The sequence below is a fragment of the Embiotoca jacksoni genome, unplaced genomic scaffold (assembly GCF_022577435.1).
Source record: "Embiotoca jacksoni isolate LCO1_2020_lvr unplaced genomic scaffold, fEmbJac1.0.p SCAF_4, whole genome shotgun sequence".
Classification (NCBI taxonomy): Eukaryota; Metazoa; Chordata; class Actinopteri; family Embiotocidae; genus Embiotoca; species Embiotoca jacksoni.
The window spans coordinates 20,603,925-20,627,411 of NW_027185392.1; the positions used below are offsets into that span (position 1 = coordinate 20,603,925).

The following is a 23,487-nucleotide window of genomic DNA, read 5'->3' on the forward strand; positions in this document are numbered from 1 at the left end:
CATGGCCAGCGGATAAATCTCAATGACTTGACAACCGCATCATTTCTTTTGATTCAGTGTAAAATATCTTGACAACTTTTGTATTTACTACCATGAAAACTGGTACAGTCATACATACATTTAATGTACCAAATTATTGGACAAACGGAAAATTTGACCTGAATCAAAACTCAAAAGATCAGAGGAAACACATCTGGCTGATACGAAACATCCATACATCCATTATCTATACCCTCTTCATCCTGAACACGTTCACGGGGGAGCTGGAGCCTATACTCGCTGACTTTGGGCGAATGTATGGTAGGCCTACACCCGGCAGAGGTGGCCGGTCCATCACAGGGCCACCGCAGAAAAACAGACAGAAACAGGCAATTTACGCTCACATCCACAATTAGAAACACTAATTAGCCATGTGGACGGTGGGCACAGAAAGAACATACAAAATCCACAAAGGCTGTGCCTGAGGTTCAAACCCAGATCCTTCTTGCTGTTAGGCGAAAGTGCTAAATAATGTATTTCTATTAAACCTTTTCAGAATATTGCTCAAACTTTGCTGTTTTGCAGTTATACATTCTGCACCAGGTGAAATATATACATATATTGGATGCAGTATATGCACAATACATACATAAAGTGTACAGGAGTCTGTTTTGGTATCTCTTCCCCAAAATTGTTTGGATAATCTGTACTGCAGATGTCTATAAAGAGCAATGTTAGAGAACTCCACAGGATTTCACTCGCCTCTGTTATTTCCCTTCTAAAGTATGAGTTTTTCAGTTTGGCAACAGTCATCTAATCAATAGGTTAATGGATGTGCTACTACTGAGATTTTATTTATAATCAACTCTTCCACATAAACAAACTGCAGACTCTCTGTCTGCACAACTCAAATGTTTCTCTTAAACATACAGTGGTGTGAAAAAGTGTTTGCCCCCTTCCTGATTTCTTATTTTTTTGCATGCTTGTCACAGTTAAATGTTTCAGATAATCAAACAAATGTAAATATTAGTCAAAGATAACACAAGTAAACACAAAATGCAGTTTTTAAATGAAGGTTTTTATTATTAAGGGAGAAAAAAAAAAAAAATCCAAATCCACATGGCCCTCCCTGTGTGAAAAAGTGTTTGCCCCCTAAACCTAATAACTGGTTGGACTCTGCCATGCAGGTCATTTTTGCCAAGTCTCTTTCTTATGGTGGAGTCATGAACACTGACCTTAACTGAGGCAAGTGAGGCCTGCAGTTCTTTGGATGTTGTCGTGGGGTCTTTTGTGACCTCTTGGATGAGTCGTCGCTGCGCTCTTGGGGTAATTTTGGTCAGCCGGCCACTCCTGGGAAGGTTCACCACTGTTCCATGTTTTCTCCATTTGTGGATAATGGCTCTCACTGTGGTTCTCTGGAGTCCCAAAGCTTTAGAAATGGCTTTATAACCTTTTTCCAGACTGATAGATCTCAATTACTTTCTTTCTCATTTGTTCCTGAATTTCTTTGGATCTCAACATGATGTCTATCTTTTGAGGATCTTTTGGTCTACTTCACTTTGTCAGGCAGGTCCTATTTAAGTGATTTCTTGACTGAGAACAGGTGTGGCAGTAATCAGGCCTGAGTGTGGCTAGAGAAATTGAACTCAGGTGTGATAAACCACAGTTAAGTTATGTTTTAACAGGAGGGGGCAAACACTTTTTCACACAGGGCCATGTGGGTTTGGATTGTTTTTCTCCCTTAATAATAAAAACCTTCATTTTAAAACTGCATTTTGTGTTTACTTGTGTTATCTTTGACTAATATTTAAATTTGTTTGATGATCTGAAACATTTAAGTGTGACAGACATGCAAAAAAAAATTGGAAATCAGGAAGGGGTCAAACACTTTTTCACACCACTGTACATATATACACAAACACTGAGATCTAAAGTCTACGTTTGTCTGAATAAGATCCAAAACATGTCTAATGTTTTTGTGAATTTTGCCCAATAAGAGTATTTCTACTGTCTGCATTTTAGTAAGCTCAATGATGATTAGGTTTTCTAATACTAATAAAAAAATTTAAGAGTGCAATCTTAATTCGGTCCAATATTCTTATTCTTATGGCTTGTTGTGAGGACTCACTCATCACATAACACTTGGAAGTTGCAGAAGAAAAGAGCTGATCTCGGTTATAGTGCTGAGTGAGAAGCGAAGCGTACTGATTCTGTGACATTTGTACAACATGGTCAGTTATTGAGGCATTTTCATCAGAGGGAATTCTGAAAGTTGAAAATCAAACCAGAACATTAATATTACAATTTACATTATAGCCAAGAGAAGCCCATTAAGAGGAAAATAGATAACCAGCTGGCCACATGCACAAAAACTGTCGTTTGTTAAGTTCCACAGATAAAACCCAAACCTTGTCAAAGGCAGTAAAATACTTTAGAAGAGAAGTGAAGTACATATTGAGCAAGATATTTCAAAACTTGTTTTAATTAGCTTAAAAAAAATTGTGATAGAGCTTTTTTCTGAGGACAAACTTACTTTTCAGGTGGCTATATAAGTGTTTTATCAGAAAATGCCAATTTCATCAAGGAGAAAAACATCTTGACAGTCACTCCCTTGACAAATTGTAACCGAACAATGAAAAGTCAAATATTGCCACATTTTGGACAAGGTACATTGTGTAATTCTTGTTTTTGTGTTTCTGCCTTTGTGTCTTTGAAATAATTAACATTTCTGTGAGATAGAACATGTAAAAGGTCCAGTTGACCTCTGATGTGCATGTACTGCAAAAGTAATGAGCCTATTGTTCCCCCGCGCAGTCGGCTCATTACATCACTAACACCTGTATCCCTATTTTGCCTGAGGCGTTATGTCAACCATTACAAAAGCCAGTTAACAGAACAAACAGTAAAGAGGCCATGCAACTTTAAAAATGTACAAACGTGAAAAAACGTTTTAGTTTTTTTTGCAAAGTTACATTGCTCATAGGCACATTGTTAACGTCACCAAATGGCCTGCAGCATTACCATCCTCAGAGCAGCCGAGGCCCCGTGTGTTTTGGTCAAGGACACAGTCACAAAGATAAATGCTCTGACTATGGTGGGAGCCAACCTGGTGATCTCAGTGTGTGCAGGACGGTCACTTTACCCACCTGAATAAACTCTCTGTACCAGTTAATGTGCATCATTGAAACATCATGTAACTCCGAAGTGTTCCTATGTGCACACTGCAGGTGTGTGTCATCTTAATGTGTCCGTCAGTGTTGCCACAGAACGCGAGACAATGGGAGTAATTACCTTGGATGTGAAGTTCTCAGATCATCTGCCAGTTGTCAGCGATGAAAGCCTGCAATAAAAAGAAAAGCAGAAAAACAGAAACAAGCTGAATTAACCATCAGTGTCATCCATAGAAGAAGGGGCAGGTCCCTGCCTGACACCGGAGAGTGTGGGATAATTAAAAAAAGAGCGTTCCTGATTGGTGCATTTGCCTACATCAAAGAGAGCTAAATACAAAATGAAGCAGCTGGGCAGCCTTTACAGGGAGGAACAAAGCAGAAAGACACAATCATAAAGACATCACATGAAACATTACTGTGTGGTGATGAGCAAATAGAATTCAGCTCATAACAAGTTCAGTTCATATGTGAAGCTGGCAGCTTAAAAGTACCCTGTGACATTTAGCAAAGCAGCCTCATGATATGTCAGTTTAAGCTGGAAACAGTTGAGGTGTTTGAGGTAGCACAGTGGTTAGAGACGACTGGTTGGACTTGGAGGCATGCTGGGAAGCTGGAGAGCGAATTTGTAATTCTGACTTGTTACTTTCCTAAACAAGCACCATCTGAGTGCTCAGTGGGAGGCTGCAGCAGCAATGAGCAACTCCCGGGTATGAATCACTGTAATGGGATCAGTGTGACACAGAGCATGAGGGCAAAACAGGCAGAAAACTATTCACTTGTTCTCCTGTACTGTACATTATTTGGGAAAAGGAAGGATGGTGGGCCTGAATGTACAAGATCTGTCTTGGGGTGGTTTGCTGTCTCAAATGTTAGTTGTAAGGGTTGTCAAAGCAAGAAGTGTCATGACCGCTGTCCAGGGTGCTGATCCTAAAGCTGCTTCACTACAGAACTGGAAACCCCGTGGAGGGAACAAATAGCCTAATAGAAATGCAAGTGATTAGCTGCTATGTTTTTCTTTTCTTTTTTTATGTCATATCAGGCACATATCAGTAAGTTTAATGGGTATAGTATATATTCTTTATGTACTTCCCTCCCGCCTTAGACATATTTCATTTGGTTGCTTTATTCTTCAAAGTTATGAAGGAAGAAGGCATGCTGGGAAATGCTCATTTGGTTGTCCGATGACCATACTCCTTGTCAATTGTTATATGTCATGTGTGGGATGTTTGGGGTAAGGGGAGGGGCCCAAAATAAATATTTGCATAGGGGCCAATCACAAATATATTACGCTGTAGACCTAAGTATGAACAGATCTAACTTATCTAATCGGGTTTATTTATTCAAAATAAAAAGTGAGGGGGGGTGGAGTTATATCAATAACATGTATCAGTGAAGGGCATCATATCAAATGACAGATGAATGTATACAGAACAGGTTTAAATCTCTGTGTTGTAGTAAAAAAAAAAAAAGTGAATTTGTTTTCTGTGCACAGCGATAATGCAATAGGATCCAAACATCCACAAACTTCCATTATTTCAAAAGCTCAAACTGAGGGTGCTAATAAACATTTTCTGTATGCGTGTATTTGCAGACTTCTGTTCAAAGTTGGGGATTTAGTCACTCAATTTATCGTCCTGAAAGGTTGGCTTGGAACAGAGCATCTTATCAGCGAGTGACGCTGGCAATGGATGAGTCCATATTGGAATCACTGATTAGCCATCAATCACGCACCTGTCAGGTCATTCATCAGGTAAACTGAGTGGAAGTAAACGTTGAGTTCATTTGTCTTCACTCGACTCAGATGTGAACTTGACATGCCGGCGACTTGAAGGAGCACAAGATGAATGGAGGTGAATGGGGAGGAACCACATAGACACACATACACATAGGGACGCACACTGACACAAACATCCACACACACACACACACACACACACACACACACACACACACACACACACACACACACACACACACACACACACACACACACACACCTATTTTCCAGACCTAACAACTGTACTACCTGCTGAACTACTGCTCACATTGGCAGGTAATCTGTTACCATTACTGCCACTGGGTTTTAACCTTGATAAAGCTGTGTGTAACAATGCTAATCAATGGAGAATTTGAGATGTATGTGTGTGTGTGTGTGTGTGTGTGTGTGTGTGTGTGTGTGTGTGTGTGTGTGTGTCTGTGTGTCTGTGTGTCTGTGTGTTTGTGTGTGAAAAGTGTTTGAAAGTGAGGACAGTGCTGTTTGTGGTGTTAGAACTACATGTTACAGTTAAGGGTAGAATTACGTGAAGCATACCATTTGTGAGTATGCCATCATTAGGGCTGCTAACACAGAGAAACACACCAACACACCCCATGTCAGAGTTGAAAATGTAACTTATATCATACCAGCATCCTATTTAATCCCTGTTGTAACTATTGCTTTTCTACTCCCCGGCTCTCTGAAAGGTCATTTCAATAGTTTGAAACAATGGTGTAGATAGAGATTCACAATTTGCATGTTGTCAGGATAAGCACGTTTTAATACTTTGGTCATTGTCTGGGAAAGACTTCGGTGAGACAAAAAGGGCACGCCACCAATTTTGCAGATTGAGGCCAGTTCACCCGTTAAGAAAAGCACTTACTGACTTGTGAAAACAGTTGTAGATCAACTGTGAATTTGATGAAGCGCAATATTACCCATTTTGAAGCTATATTTATGCATTTTTGTCAACTTTGAGTTGGAAAAAAACACCAAGACAAGCTGACAGATACAGCCATAACATGATTGACTTTTTGTTTGTGACTTTTTGTCACCACATCAGCTAGAATCCACTACCACAGTCAAGAGTCATTATCCCCATTTCAACATGCATACATACAAAATAGAAAAATACAAGCAGATATTTCTGAGCTAAACTTACAGGGGCTGGGGTCATCTTTATTTTCCATTGCACCAAAATGTCTAACCTGTCAGAAGCATGTTGCGCCACAGAGCAACTGAATATACTTTAGTTTTACCCACAAATTCTGTGTTGTTTGTTGACTGAGATGAAGTTAAGCTGTTTCCCAATGCTTTAACCTGAAGAACTGCCACTGTGGCTGAGACTGTGGCTGAGCTGAGGAGTAGCTCATCCCAGGTGCTGCTTTAGATCATAGCCTGTTATCCACAGTCCAGTGGACATCCTAATACTCCTTCACACACCACCACTCCAGATATTTCAGCCACGGGGTATTTTCAAAAGCAATCCTACGATTTAAGCTGAGATAACCGAAAAAAAGAAAATAAATATTATACCTCCAAAAGGCGGGGGTTGCATAGGATTTAGATGACGCTTCGGTTTTTGTTGCGGTGGTTCTTTACCCAAAAGTATTTTAGCAGGACAACTAGGGGAGCTGTGCTGAGTAGAGTTTATTTATATGCACCCCCAAAAAAGACAAAAAGAAGAAACGATAGAATAAATGATGGGACGTAGACAACTAAAAGCATTAAGAGAATCTGTCATGACTTCATCTCAGTAACAAAAAACTAATTAAAGTCTAGATGAAACAACAACCAAAGCTGCACTGGATAAAGAAACTAAATGTCAAAAACAGGCCAAAAAAAAATCCAAGCATCAAAGAATATTTAAAATACAACAGATGTAATAGAGTTTGAAATACATGAGGACACACTGAACGCAGCATCTGCAATATGATGCAATCCAGCACCTTCATAAATATTACTTTAGTAAACCATAGAAAGATAGCGAGAAAGCATCACTTATAATGCAGGGCTGTGTGGCATCATTGTAAAAGTTTACAGAAGATGTTAAGTCCTTTAAACTGCCTTCAAAGTCACCTCACCTTTGCAATCTTTCCATCTCTTACGTCTATTGAATTCAGTTCATTTTCAGATGAGTATGTGTGCGTCTTGTTTTAGACTGAGCTCCGATAAATATTTTTTTCCATGACAGATTGTGTGTTTATTGATGTTTATGCTCCCATAGACTGTAATTATGTAAATCCTTGACCTGTTATCAAACTGAGTTCAGCTTTGAGCTAATTTGACAAGAACAGTTCAGCCCATTATTTCTCGCCAGAGCGGCGTGAAATGTGAAAATTAGTTGTTGGGGTTGTTTTGATAGATATGAATGATTAAAGGTCGAAATAGATTTTTTTTTTTTTTTTAAAATAAATAACGATGTAAAATGGCCTTTGATAATGTTTTTCAATGAGTACATTCAAATGTATTTTGGCTGTGATTGTCACCAGGTTAGGAGACAAATTCTGATGTCATTTAGTGAGATGTAATCTGTCAATATGTATGAACAATTTCCTGGATATCAATTTCAAACTGTAGTTGTTTCACTTGCATTCAGGTCATCAGGTCCAAACTCATGAACAGGTCCTCATAGTGCTATGACAAAAAAGACGGCTGGTCAGTGTGTTCAGTGTATTCAACAGAGAAAATAATGCTGATATCTTACCAAGTTAAAAGCAGTTTAAAGTTTGTTTCATCACTACAACTGAACACAAAATGGAGAGTTGACTAGAAAAAGGTTGTAACTTTAACAACTACGCAGCCAATGTGTGTTGCTACAACAGAAAAGAAATAAGCAATTACTCTCACGAACAAAAGATAATCCATAGAAGGAATAAGCAAACACAAGTTATTTTTAAGTTTTAGGCCAAATGATTAATGGTTTTGTTCATCTAACTTAGCTAAACTAAATGAAACACATAATTGTTAGATTAGTTGAGACGAGTTAACAATACACATTTACAGTAACTATGATGGTGGATCAAAACGTTCGAAGACTTCCGATTTCCACACGAATGGTGTACAGCATCGTGACGTACACGGAGCACAGAGAAGCTGTGAGCTCTTCAAGTAAGTACTCCAAGTCTCATTGCTTGATCAAAATCAGCACCTGAGTTACACATCAAACTCTGCAAATCGTCAATGAAGCCCCCTGAACAGCTTCTGGAAGCCTATGACGATTAATCCATGAGTTTGGAGAGGTGTTTTGTGATGTTTGCGTTTCCAAGGGGCAGAACATTACTGTCCAAATCAGGTCAGGAGCCCAACCATGTAGATTTTCTTTGACACTTGCGGAGTTGAACACTGTCAATTCATCCCCCAGGGTCCGACTGTCGACGCAGAGTTTTACTGTGACGTTCTGAGGTGTCCGAGGGAAAAAAAATTGGTTGCAAATGACCTGAACTGTGACGTAATGGCACCTGGGTTCTCCAGAATGACAAGGCTCCTGCTCATAGCGTCATAAAAAATGAACAAGCTTATCACCCACAGAAACTCAATTGTTGCTCCCCACCACCCTTACTTTCCGGATTTGGCTCCCTGATACGTCTTCCTGTTGCCCAATCATTTGCCATAAACTTTGATGTGGGCTATCTGGTCAAGTTTCAAATTCGTTGACAAATTGCGGCTGCATCAGACCAGTGATCACACAAAAGTGTGTAACTCGGGGTGATGTTTATCAAGCAATGAAACTCACAAAGTTTATAGCTTCTCTCTGGTCCGCGCATGTTACGGTGCTGCATAACATCCGTGCGCAACAGAAAGAGTCTCAGAACTTCTTGATCCACCCTCGCATACACATGGTTGTAGAACAATGTGTGTCTGGATTTAAAAGTAACACATTTCTTTCACAGCGGGGGATGCAACCTTTTCATTATCTATACCCACAACATGCCATCTACTTTTCACAGTTACTGCTCATCTTATGAAAAGTGATAGGACTCCACTGTCAGTGTGTTTTACTCACTTCAAAGTATCTTTCGGAGTTTGTGGAGTGTTAAAGAACCTAAACCCTGCGACTTCACCGTGAACAAGAGGAAGAAGTTTGGAGTCAGCTACAGAATACCTCCCACAGAAGCCAACATCACATATAGACACGAGCAGATGACTCCTACTGTGTCAAACTCATAAACTGCCGAACCCCCACAGAGCAATGGGCCTTTTTCATCCTTCACCAAGTCACCGACACACACAAATAAACACACAGAATGACTTCACTTCTCAAAACTTTGCTGTGGTATTCATCTTTTAGCCTTAACCAATGTATTCTATACAGGAATTCAGTCCCTAACTTGTGCTTTGACTTAAAGATTTAAAGACTGGCCAAAATCTCCTCTTTGACAAATATCATGTTTTTATAATTGATGTGTAGCTCATCCAGGAGGCCCACACCCAGCATCAGATTGAGAAGCTTAGGTTTAAAAAGAGAACTTTCCTTGTGTGCAAAGAGCAAATTAAATTAGGTGCATTATGGGAATACTGAGATTCTGTTTTTTTTTTTTTTTCCTCCTGCAGCTTTTATTTTAAAAGTAAAACATTTCTTTATGTTCCTTTCTTTGCCATTATGTTTCCTTCTCTAGTAATGTAACCCACTAACAAACAGCTAAATTGGGGTTACTGTGCATTTTCTATTCAGTTTTGTACTGTTGATATTATAATTGTTTTTTTATTTTAAACATTCATCACATTTGCACAAATAAATGCAAAATATTTTGTTTTTATTATGGAAATAGTGAGTTACGGCCATTTGTTTGCTATTCATTAAAATAAACAAGCAACGAAATACAAAAATATGCTTGGGTGTTTCTTATGAAAGTTCATTGTATAACTTCAGTTTAATTTCATATGCAATTAGTGATGGTGAATGGATGGAATCAGGTCATTACAACAATTAGCTTTTACTTTCACACCGGCTTTACGATTTCCAAAGTTCCACAAAAGTGCCCACATTCTCCTGTTCACGTCAGTTTTCATAAGATGTGGTGGAGACGTTAAGCCTGTTTTGGATTCAATTAATTTAAAACATTTCCCATAGGTACCAAGTCTGTCAAGTTTTACACACTAAACAACTAATGTATGTGGTTCAGGAGGAATATGGAAAAGTTAAAAAGGAGGGCTTTGACCATAAACAACACTTCTGCAAAGTCGCTTTCTTCTGCTGCTGCATTAAAAGACAACGGTGATGTCCACCCACTGTCAATAAGTATATGTAATCAACTGAAGCAATAGGCTCCTTCATAAATTCTCCTAGTCTCTTGGAACCAGGTGCAAAATCTGTAGCGACTGATGGCCGAAAGAACGACAGACTAATTGATCTGTGTTGGTCACCAGGGGGCGCTCTAGATACCACATCAAAACAAAACGTTCTTCTCTTTGCTTGTACTGCAACTCCCTACGTGTCCAAATGTCATCCCAGATGTTACAACGATACATTTTAGACCTAGTTCAGACTAAAGATTCACAATGAAATGATTTAAAAGTTTCCAGTAGTTTCCAATCAAAACAACTGAACGAGACGGTTTAACATTTCCACAGCAGAGACTCTGTTCTTCTGTTTTAACTTCTGTCAGGGTTTCCCTGGGCTGGATATTATTTAAAGCGTCTTCGAACATGAATGATGATTGTGATAGTGAGTTACTTGTAACAGCTGTATTTTTAGTAGTGATGAAATGGATGATGCAAATTTGTGCCATTAGATCAATTTCTCCCGTCTGTTTCTGAAGCAGTTCCATCATTTAGATCTGGTGTCTCCGCTAATACTCAGAAAAAAGACAAACTTGTGGGCCTTACAGTCTAAAAGTGCCCACTTGCAATTTAACAAGCTGAGTTGAAGGCGAAACCGTCAGCTCACTTGAGTTGAGCTGAGACGAACCAGTTCACACTACTGCAACTTTTCCTTCCACGTTCTCAAACAGTTTATACTTGTCATGAATCTTTGGTCTGAGCGGGGCGTTACAATGATTGGACTGACTTAGAAATTCTACCGAGAGGTCGAGGCTTCGGCTGCATTTGCAGTTGAAGAGGATATGCCTGGTGGGGAACATTCAGAATCTGAGCTGCAGAAAACAAACAGCGACGGTGGTGCTTCTGCTCAAATTGCCCACCAATGCCAACAGAAACTCATTTCTATGAATTTTCAATCCAGTATTCTGTTGAATGCTGTTAACGACACCAACTGAGAGAGCTTCTGTGTATGTTAGTGTGAATACAAGTTTTACTCCTCACTTGGACAGAGGTGTGCTGGAGACCTTCAAAAATATACTGCTGATTGTGATGCACAACAACATGGCTCAAGCAGTTTTCTACACAGGCTGTTTGTGTTTACAGTAGCTGTTAAAGTTACAGTAAATGATCAGCACCTGATGAATAACCACATTTTTCTTTTCTTTTAATATCGTCTTGGGGCTAAGCTTTTTTCTTATTTTTTTTATTGAGTGGGTACTACAAAGGGAGAGATGTGGCAAAACAAACCAAAGGATTTAGGAGTTAGGGACTTGCAAACAATGCATCCTAGGACATGTAGGCACTCCTACCACCACTCCGCTAGCAGATAAACTCAGACAAACAATAACACATAGTGAGGGTGAGTGGTAGACTGGAACACCGTGGAGTCCTGGAGCCCTCAAAGAGCAAGCAGAGGGGAAAAAAGCTGAGACAGGTACAGAGTGAAAGAGCGTGCAGAGAAGCAGCCAAGTAATAACTGTAATTCAACTTCACCTTCTGGGTAAGTGAGTGCGAGTGAAAGTTTAAAGCTTCAATCAATGAGAGCAGGTAAGAGGGGAACCCCACTGGAGAGTGGGCAGATTGACACAACTCAAGGGTCAATGAAAGAAAGAAATGGAGGGAGAACAGTGGGAAAGAAGGGGCTGAGAAGAAGAGAGATGAGAAGAGTAACAGGAAGGATTCTCAGCTGGAGATTTTTTGACGGAGTTACGAGGCAAAATGATGGATGCAGGTCGAGAAATACACAATGTTTTTGTCCCAGGAAGCCACCGCTGTAGCTTTCCGGTTCACATGTGAGTCACCACCCGTCACGCCTCCAATGATACACCCACACCCACACTCATCCTCCACTGCGATGATCACAGTCTCACACACACACACACACACACACACACACACACACACACACACACACACACACACACACACACACACGCAAACACCACTTCAACACACAAACATTAATCACTGCTGCAGTCTGGAAGGGATTCCAGTGGTGTATTTCCCTCAGGGTAGCAGTTCTTCTGCTGTTTTAGCTCAGCACCCTCACACCGCAAATGTAGTTTCTCACCCTGAGAAACAAAAGTTGTCTGACTGAGGGTGTGTTTGTTAGTACACTTACATTTAGTACACTTACTTGTGTAGGACGTGAGTTTTGACAATGTTGGTTTCACATTGCACACTGACAGTTTAGAAATAACCTGAACATTTGAATGCATCACCTGCAAACATATCTACTGGCTTTGTTTGGTTATTTTACCTGGAAGTAAATGTCTTTTTTTGCTCTCTGTTTTGTTTTCACACAGTAAACATACTGATGGACCCCATCAAATAACAGTATAGTGATACTGAGGGAAAAATAAATACTTTTGTGTGGATGTGTATAATTTGCAATGGTAACAGGTGGAACAAATAGTTCAGAGACCGCTCCTGTTATTTGCGAATGGTTCTCAGCACCGTGTTATGCACAGAGCCAAGAGAAACAATAACCTTCATGAGTACATACTTTAGATTTTGTTGCTTTATCAACATCAGCACCTAAGTTACATGTGTTTTTGTGAGCAGCGATCCACGTGTTTCTCGAATTTCTCCTTGGACAAGAACAAAGGGCACACGTCCAATTCTATGTCAAACTCAGGAAACCCTTGAAATGCTTCAAAAAGCTTACTGCAAACAGGTAATGATCTGGGGAGGTGTTTGGACTTGCATTGGCCACAACTTCAGTCCAAGACCAAAGAAGACGCCTTTAGGTCAGACACAAAAGCTGTTTGTTTTTTTCTGACATTTCCGGGGTTGTCCACTATGAATGACCCAAACTGTGGGGCGATGGCACTTGGGTTTCATGTTGGGGTTCGGGATGCCATGTTGGGCTCCAACATGACAGTGTGCCCAATTACAGCGCATTGAAAATGCACAGGTTTCTCACCCTCAACAACACGATCATCGCTCCCCACCACTATTCACTGGATCTGGCTTCCTGATAGTTGTTTTTGTTGCCCAAAAATTTGACACAAACATTATTGTGCGCGCCCTGCTCAGGTGAAAAATCGCTAATGCACTAGACCAGTAGTCACAATAATGAATGTGACTCAGGTGTTGATGTTGATCAAGCGATAAAAAATGGAAGTCTTACTCATGAAGGTTATAGCTTCCCCCTGCCCCATACACATCAAGGTGCTGTACACTGCTCCTGTGCGGCATTAGTAGTTTCGGAACTTTTTGATCACGCCTTGTAGTGTGACGTTTCACAACAGCTGTAGCTTCCTGAGTTCCCGCAGTTTGAAAACAGGTTGGTGGTCCCTTGCGTTCCGCTACGTAGCCGTGATGGCGACCGTTGAGTGTACAAAGTGTCCCGCTCACCATACTCACTTTTTGGACCATTTTGCAACAAGCAAGCATTCCCTCTTTCTTTGATTTCTAAATCTTACACTAAGCAATACTAACAACACTCTTAAGCAAAATCAAAAGCCATCATCTACTGTATGTGTGTAACGGCAAGTGCAAATCAAGAAGGACTCTGCCACAATCATTCTGTCTTTTACAAATTTCTTAGATCTGAGACAAAACCCCTCAAGTCAACAAAGGATACAGTCAAGTCCCAAAGGTTTAATTTCGATCAGAGGACCGGTTTCAAACATGTTTGTTCTAGCAAAAAACAAGAAGCACTTATGGTTGGCATCTTGAGTACAAGTGTGTAATAGGAGAGGAATGTGACAGGAAACAAGGCAGGGAAAGACAGAGGCAGCAGACACACGTACAAAAAGCCACTAATTACAATAATTAGAGAGTAATATCTAATATTACATTAGTGTGCACTTGCTCCGTATCCTGCTCACTTTCACTTTGTAAAACAGGCCCTTCGGTTACATTCTTTATACTTTTGAAAATGATAAACATTATGCTTCATAATTACTCAATAATGGCACTGGTCGTTTTCTTTTAGGTGATGTGCCGTTATTTTTACCTTACCGCCTATCAACCCCAGTCATTTTTGGCCCTATACTCCTGGACTGAATTGTGGAGAGACTGTGTGAACCTTGCGAAAATGAGTGTGCGTCTGTTGTTTGACAAGTAAATGGAACCGTCTCAGCAACAATAGACCATATAGTCTGTGCCTCTCTCCTCTTCTTTGACAAGAGTCTCCTCTCAGCACTAATAGTCCATCAGTTTTCAGCCTCTGGTCTCGTTCCGTCGTTGCTCTGTTTTTTTTTCTCCGCACCTTTTCTTGACCTTCCCCTGCTCTTACACCTGACTGTGTCTCTCCTTTGTGGTAACAGAGTACACTCAACTCCAAATCCTCCCGTGTTGGTTTCTTTTTATGTTTTTCACCTCATTTACCTTCCATCATCATTTATTTCAGTTTCTCCTTCACCATTGTGCTCTCGCTGCACTGTAACATACTGGACTAGGTTTGACATCAACCCATAAAAACACACCCTGTACAGACTGAATATTTTTGTTATATGCCATACACTCAACTTTAAATAGTAAACTGATTTTATATATTTCTGATTTGTACCATGTACCACTGACTACCAAACCAAATTTAGTTCCACTTCCCACTGCAAATACCAACAGCGTTTTTCATAAAATAGGATTAACTTGGCTTGTAAAGGCTAAATAACCAACAAACGTTGCATCATTTTAAAGAACTAGCAATGCCAACGCCCAAAATGGTTCAAATCAGCGTCTTTTTTCCCCAAACCATTATCTCTCCCAGACCCTAATCGAGTGGTTTTATGCTTAAAACTAACTAGGGGCGCTAATTTAGGAAAATACTCAGAGTTGTATTTGAAGGGAGGAATAATCTACCTATATTGTCAAATGGGTTGGTGAATGCGTGGTAAATAAAATATTGCAAACTTGTGTTTTGCTTTTTAAAGGATCCGTCTTCATTCTAATCCTCCTATCACTCTCCCTCTGACTAAGAAAAAAAATACTATCCTGTATTGCACCTCTTTATCTGCTTCCAGTCCTCATTACACAGTACTCCCTCCACACAAATCTGGGTTCTGGGCCAACACAGTGCTTTCAGTGAAATTTCCTACATATTTTACAGCAGGCAGCCCCAGGCCATAAATCATCTTCTGGCAGTCGAGATGAATGAGTGTACTCACACACTATGATGCTGCCCATGTGTATACGTTGTTGTTCACAACCACCAATCTAAAGGTCAGGCTTTTCAAAAGCTGCGTGCTTTTAGCCGTGGCATCAATATACATTTGGAGTACTTCCAGTCATCACATTCAGGATAGGCTCAAAAAGACTGTCACTCATTGCATTTGGAATGGCGACTGTATTCACATTAGAAAAAAATTAGTTGACACTTTCAATTACAGCCACTGCATTTCATAATTACAGCCTAATTAGCAGATAGAGTTTGTGGCAGCATTTGCATGTTAGACATCTAACTGATACTGAGAAGCAGCGGGGAGCTATAGGGACCGACTCTCTGAAGCTCGTTCAACACATTCAGCTGTCAGTTCTCAGATTAATTATATTACCACGGCCCATCAGCAGTGACAACTTTGGATCAGGTTCTATACGATTTGTATTTTGAGGGAATGACCCAAAATCACTCTCCACTCATGTCGATGAGGAACAGGGCAAGACACATTTGCTTCCAGATCTAAACTGACCCGAATCATTCGGTCTATCTGACTGAATTTTGACACGCCTGGGCTCTTCATCATCACACAAAAAGGTTGAGATTAACCTCTTGTTTCCAATCCTATTTTATGACTGCACAGCAAAATAACTCTATCAAAAGAAAAGAAGAGATCTCCGGCTGTGGTGTGGATACAGTGACAATGGTTAATGACAGAAAAATGGTCGATAAAACTCTGTCTTCAGCTGTTTTCTACAAGGTGTATTCTCTTTCAACAATTTCAAGTATAGTTTTCTGTCTCCAATCTTTCTTCGAAGTGACACATTCCACAAGATGGATTTGAGAAATTGACATCCTCCATTTCTTACCCCACTCTGGCAGCTGACTTCTTAAGGGGAGGACCCTCAAGAAGTCATTACGACCACTGCCGTCCACTTCCAGAGCAGCTATGCTACAATTCTGTATTTTTAATATTCATCAACCATCAGTGATGAAATTTTGAGAACTCGCCTCCTAAAACTCATGAATAACGAACTGACAACAACTGTTTGTTTTGGCGTTGGGCTGCCTCATTATATCACACTCTGTTCAGACACATTTGTGTCTGCTCACCCTCACATTACCACACAGCCCTCTTGACATGGGGTCACACAACTAGTGGCCACTCAATACAGCTCTCTGTATTTATGATTCATGTCGGCACCAATGTCAGAGTGCATTGAATCCATACATGTGATGGAATTTGGGAATTTATGGCCGTGTTTGTATCACCAAAACATCTTCATCCTTTCTGCTGTGAATTTGAGATAACACACGATGTAAGGAGGAAGTGCCCACGCTGAGTACAGTGGGAGACAGCTGGATAGATAGGTTAAGAACTGCCACAGTCGACTGTCACAAACCCCGGCAGATTTCTCAGCAAGTGCCTCTATCACTGCCCTATATGGGATAAACAAAGCATGTCGGGGCCAAAGCAAACACATCATGCAGAAAGTTGTGCTGTATATATTTTCCTCCTCTCACAGTTTGGCATCACTGATACTCAACAGAAATATAAGATACTACTGTGAATGACTGCAGTTAGAAAAGTACTCGATTAAGATTCAAAAAATGGTTCAAATTTCCGTCTGTCAAATTAGAGATATATAGAGAGAATATAGATATAGAAGTAGAGAACATACAGACAGACAGATAGATAAATAGATAGATGCCACTTTGCGTGAGAGTACAGATCAGACATTTTAAACCCAATTGTCTTACTTAATACTTACACTAAGCACTCTTTGTGTATTGATCATGTGTCTGTTTTCTGACTGCTGACTTTCATGATTTTCTTTCTGGGTGCGATATCTTTGATATATCTTTACTTTGATCTCAAACCCTCTAATCTGAGCTGCTCCTCTTAGGTTTGGAACGAGAACAAAGCTTACACGTCATTGGAAAATCATTACCATGCAATGTCAAGATTTTCAAGGTTGAAGTATACAGTATAATATCAAAATATTTTTCTCGGAGACAAACTTTGGCTCTTAATTAGTTCCACAAATCTGGCTCGTGTCTAAGTCCTTAAATAAACTGCTTCAGTCTGTCTTAATTTGGATTTAGTCACCGGACCCAGACAAATAACTTCTGTAAGCATTTTAGTGTGTTACATTAAGATTGACAACAACTTTAAAACAAACTTGGTTAAAGTTTGTTTCCTTTTTTTAAGGTGGAATATGACACCCAAGTTCACCTCTGACGTACTTTAACATTCAAGGCTTTTTGCTGACACTGATCCAGTGCAGCACACCCTGAGTTAACAGTTGGGACATTGCAGCTCAACTCAGGATTTAGATGGACAGGTAACAGTTTAATCCTGTGAGTCTTTTCTGTCAGAGCTGTGACATGTTCACAGATCACTATGCCAAAAAAAAGTACAAGAAACAGTTTTGTTTCAAAATTGCTTGAAATGCAATTTCATCATGCTGCGAACGATTGTCTGAGGAATAAAAGGAAGAAATATAATTTTCTGGGAAGCTTCTTCATTTTTCATAGCCACGTTTATTGATTTTTCTTCCTACCAAAGCTTCAGTTTCTCCTTCTCTTGCCTGAGTGTGTGTGTGTGTGTGTGTGTGTGTGTGTGGGGGGGGGGGGGGGGGGTCACTTACTGAATAACCACTCACTTCTCCTTCTCTCTTCTCTCACTCTCTTCATCACATCATCCACTCTCTTCGTTTTATTGTCCATCAAACAGTCTCTTACAAGCCACCCACCTTATTCATGCTGCAAAGAGTGCTCATCCTCAGTGAGCACAATGGGCAGAAGTGCCAGCTAAGTAATGACATTTATACACACACTGTCGTCACCTTCTGTAATCTGTCAAATCTTTTCTTTTTTTTAATTTTCCTAGCCAAGGCATTGGTACCCGTTGGAGAGGTACATATTTTTTTCATGGCTGGCTGTCTTTTTGTCTAAGCTGGTCACATAGCACAGGCTGGAGGCTGGATGGTGCACTGAGTGGATATGTACACATATACTTCTATAGAAATAATGATTGGCAAGATGCATGGAAACAGAATGCAAGGAAAGTCAGTCGCATAAACAATAAACATTTGCTTCTCAAAATCAATATTTTCATGCTGGCATGGGACCTGCTAGAAAGAAACCTAAAGATCTAAAGTTTTCTTTTAAGATCCCAGAAGTTCGCCAACACTTAAACCTCAAAGGCTCCTAAATCAATATATGTTCTCATATATCTATATTGATGTAAGTGTTTCTGTTGAATATGAGTGTTTGAAGAGGAGATCCTCTGTCTGGTTTAAGTGCCAGTTTTCTTGAAGGGGTTAAGAAAGAACTGCCAAACACCAAACATATTGAATTTGATGATGGAGGGCCGATCCTTTTTTAAATATTATTTTCTAACTGAGATTAGCTAACGGTCAATAATTAATTAAATAAACCAAAAACGTACTAAAGGGAAGATTTTTAGCTGTTTTCATTGTGGGTGACAGGGTGACCTTTTAGCTTGTGGTCGTGCCTGTGCATAGTTCTGTTAGGTTGAACAACATTTAACTGAGAAAGACGTTCTAAGTTTGCAGCAATGCTGATCTGGCAAAAGACCAAAGGCCTGTACGATAAAGCAGGATTTGGGGTTAGCAAGGAAACTTAAGGTTTATCTCTGGGTTTTCAGGTCTACGAAGCTGGTGCATTTCTTACCAGATGCATCGCCATGGTAATTTATGCTGCAGACCTGAACTACTCCATAGCAGGTTATTTTGAAGTTATCCTAATAAAAGCATCAAAATAGATCTTCCTATGAAAATGCCATCATCAGTGTTCAGAGACCCTGATAATTTTTTTTTATGAGATATAGCATCCATTTCATGGTGCTTTGTATACTGATGTCACCCTATAACAACGACTTACTGAAAAACTAAAGCCTTGTTCATGTACTAATAAGAAACAGAAGAAAGCCTATGTACCGCTTTAAATTATAGTTTTATATTCATCCCTTTTTGTTCCTCATTCCGTTTCACACCGCCAGGTCTGCAGCTGAAAGAATAAAGCCAAAACTATCATACACGACATAATTATACATCTGAGCAACACATTAATTTAATGGAATGTAAATATATTGTCAGATGTACTTGTGCCCTAATGATGGGGTAGTGATATAATAAGCTGATTCATTTACACATTTAGTTGGCGATATTGCCAGCTGCCCTTCCTGCATTTGACAGCTGCAGCTGTGCAGCTTTTATTCTGGATTATGTGTTTAACTTCAATCCTCTTGTGTCTCACATTGATCATATGCTGCAAACAATGCCCATTTTATGTGAACGTGCTCATCGCTGGACTGGGAATCCCCGGGTTGAATTAGTAGATTGATAACAGCTTGTGACAGCTCAGCATGTTCACATTTGTTAGGCTCAGTTAAACCAGATAACAGAAATATATCCTGGGTCAAGCTTGATATCAACAGTTTAAACATGTGGTTTATACACATGAAATGATATAGCTTCATGTGCTGGTAGCTGGTTACAATGTGTTATTGCGACTAAACATCTGACATCTAATGGATTAGAAAACACTGAACCGGGCTGTATTGAGATTCTGCGTTTTGGGAGTTTAAGGATCCAACGACAGGGATTTTAAGTACTGCACAGTCTCTGTAACCCAAAGGTCAACATTTACATTTAAAATGTAAAACATCTCATTCCCACTAAACACTGTTTATCTATTAGTGCACAAAAATATGAGGCAGCTCTATCATCTATCGAATTTCTTTGCAGATGCTGCTTATTTAAGGACACCACTGCAGTGAAGTATTGGCTGCCGTTGGTGGTCAAGTCACAACCAATCACGTATGGGCTGTCTAATAGCCCATACGCTCTTCACATACTGTAAGTCAGGTGTCTCTCTGTTCGACTTTGCTTTCACTGTGGTAATTAGCAGAAAGACAGTTCCAGTTTACTTCCTCAGGGGAAATAAGGGCAAAGTACAGGTCGCTGTTTTAGTTCAATGATAGCTTTTGTCAGAAGTAAGGAATATTTATGTACGCCATCGGCTTACCCATAATCATTGACAGCTCAGATTTATCTGATATCTGACTGGATAGTGTGTGTGTGTGTGTGTGTGTGTGTGTGTGTGTGTGTGTGTGTGTGTGTGTGTGTGTGTGTGTGTATGTGTGTGTGTGTGTGTGTGTGTGTGTGTGTGCATGTAACAGGTTTAAGTGTGCCATCATGTATCTTCTCAAATCAATGCATTTCCTCTCAGTAATCAACGTGTGTTGATGAGATTAAGGGGGGCGCATCGCAGGATTCAATAAGCCATATTTGTCATTTTCAGGGACTGCCCTCCACCACCAATCAGTTGGCCTGATTGTGCACAGGAGAAGTGAAGCCTATTATCAGCATCAATATTATCTGCAGCCAGTGGCTTGGAAAGGGCAACAGCTGTAACTTTGTTGACAACTGATCTGTGAGTGACAGACTTCCGAACATCACGTGTGAATGACGTGTACGTGTTTGTGATTGCAGAGATGGTGCATGTGTGAAACGATAGAGCATAAAGTGGAGAATGTCTAAATTTTATGGACGTAAATCACGCAAAACCTAGAAATCAAATCAATAAGTTGGAAACAAAATTTTGAAATGGCTGGAGTTAAAATTATATTTATGTTTACCTACATTATTAGGTGACTTCCATCTTCCCCAGTGGACATTTGTTGTTGCAACAAGCTGTGACTGGTACAGCCATGGAAACTATTTGCATTGCAACTGAAGATGCATCAGAACTGTGCTACAGCTGACAGACACCTCATCAAAAACATACATGGAGGCCGTAGCTGCTATGTAGATGCCAGGGAAAGGCTTTACGAATTGTGATTGGTCTGTTTGGGCTGCTCATGTTCTACTAAGAGTAAAGCCAAAATGATATAAGTTGAAAAAAAGCTTTATAATCATACTCCTTTTCAGTAACACACATGTAGTTAAGCTATTTCTATTCACACACACAACAGAGACAGCTAATGAGCTATTATTTTTGCGTAGGCAAGTTTCTAACAGAGAGTTTAAGGAAGTCATTTACCTGTTAGCAAAGCTGTTCAAGACCTTATTCTCACCGTAAACCAAGTCTTCATACTTAAATGTATGGATTCATGTTGTATTTCGTCTCCAAAGGGAGGCAGGTCCCCACAACGTGACTGCGAGAACAGATGTATGGCCCCACATCATGAGCAGTACAAGAACACACTCCCACACACATAATTCCTTAGAGATGTTGGAAAGAAAGCATCCCTGACAAAATCGTACATCGACAGGTGAAGCGAAGCCACAGGTACACCCTTCCCCCAGCTAGACAAGACGGTGTGCTCCGAGCGCTCCCTTCATGTGGGTAAAGGTTTCCTCAGATCGGATTTGTATCTTTGCTGGAGCGAAGGAAATCGGTGAGACTCGCACTGTTATTTGCTTAGGCGTATTAAACGATCCCCGGTGATTTCTGCCAAGTCTTTGCCCGCTCAAGTGCTTCAACGCAGCCATGCATTGTTAGCAAAAAAACGATAGGCACCACTGCAGTGTTTTCTAAGCCAGCAGCAGCATTTCAAGGCCATTAAACATTGTTTTAGGTTCACAGAGAGGTGCAATTTATTCAGCACCATGATCAAAGTTAAACCAGCGAAGTGAGATAACTGAGAAGGAAGGAAAACGAGAATGATTGCGCACATTTGAGTTGATGCATCCAGATTGACTGAACTCTAACAAGCCGACTGAGATGTAGATTAAAACAGGACCTATCAGCCCAATTAGATAGAAAAGGAGTGCAGCAAACAAAGGGAGAACTCTCTGATAATCACATAGCCTCTATCCCACTGTGTTCATGTTATACCTGCTGCACTTGTCCAGTGTATGTGTCTACGTGAGTAATTATGTGTGTCCAAGGTATTCTCATTTAGCATGCATACAAAATACATATTCAAGCACTTGAGTACCATTGGGTTAATACAACACATTATTACATCCCAAAAATCACAGGCAACATCCAAATCAGAAGCTATTCTGTGGTGTAAAATAAATACCTTTGTATCACTCTGCTTTCATCACGGTGGTGGAAGCTGATAATAAGGCATCATAATTGGGGTGAACCGTGGTGACTTCCGCATTGCCAAGTCCCACACAACTTGTACAAGGACGTCTGGCAAGCAACATCATTAACACCAGCAAAACAAATGACATATTTCACCAAAAAGGCAACAGAAGCAAAAGCCTTATACTTTCGGCTGTTCGGGATAATGACCCTCTTCCAAAGGTCCTTTTACATTTGCATTATTTAGAGCCAAATACCATCACCAGAGGCACATTACCCAACCTGCAGGACATCAAGAGCAGTGTGCAGAACCGAGGGAGTTATTTAAGCACCCCGGCAGCAGCCTACTGCTGCAGTCAGGCAAATGACCGCCATAAGTCATATGGACAAAGTCATAAGGCCCCTGTGCTGAAAGGCCCAGGAGGAACCTCGGGCCATAAGGATTCCTATCACTGAGGCAGCCAGTATTCTATTCTACAGCAACCCTGAACCACTATTACACTGCTGTACCCTTTAAATATACTTAGACTGGCCTGTTGAGACATTCAATATATGGACAGTTACACTGCACCATCCCCACATCCTGTTATTCTAATTGTCACTCATCAACTGCAACTGCAACTCTTATTCAATATCACATTGCACATCTACACCCTACTTGTACATGCATTATTATCTTTATAGTCAGTCACAGATTTTCATTAACCTTGCGACTGGCATAGTACAACTTCAGTTTCATGTTCGGCGTGATAGAAGTTTGGCTATGATTTCCTTATTAACTTTAACTAAAGGCAGCAACATCGTCCCAACTCACAATGACCTCAGGAGGAGTTGCATAATTGCTTTAAAAGGGGAAAAAAGTGAAAGGTGATTTGTATTGAGGGACAGGGGAACACAGATGTTTCTCTTTTAACAGCTACATCAATTGCCATATGACATGATGTCTACAAAGTGACCTTTCTCAAAATCCCCATGACAAAAGATTTTGCTGACACGTGCATATATTTGATCCGATGATGTAGCTTTCTCCAGAGGGGAGGAATTATTGAGGGGTAAAAACTTCCCTCTTGAACATCACGTCTGGAAATGGTTTGGTTTGAAATCATGATAATGTGGACGCACAGCTTGGATTGCTAGACTGCAAT

General features: G+C 40.2%; 1 protein-coding gene across 1 annotated transcript in view; it reads right to left on the minus strand.

The window, feature by feature from the left end:
• LOC138208602 (protein phosphatase 1 regulatory subunit 29-like) overlaps positions 1-23,487 on the minus strand; it is a 238,361-nt gene that overhangs the window by 60,708 nt on the left and 154,166 nt on the right. The window contains exon 4 of the mRNA XM_069166606.1: positions 3,271-3,319. The gene's annotated coding sequence lies outside the window, so the exon portion shown is untranslated. The remainder of the gene's footprint in view (positions 1-3,270; positions 3,320-23,487) is intronic.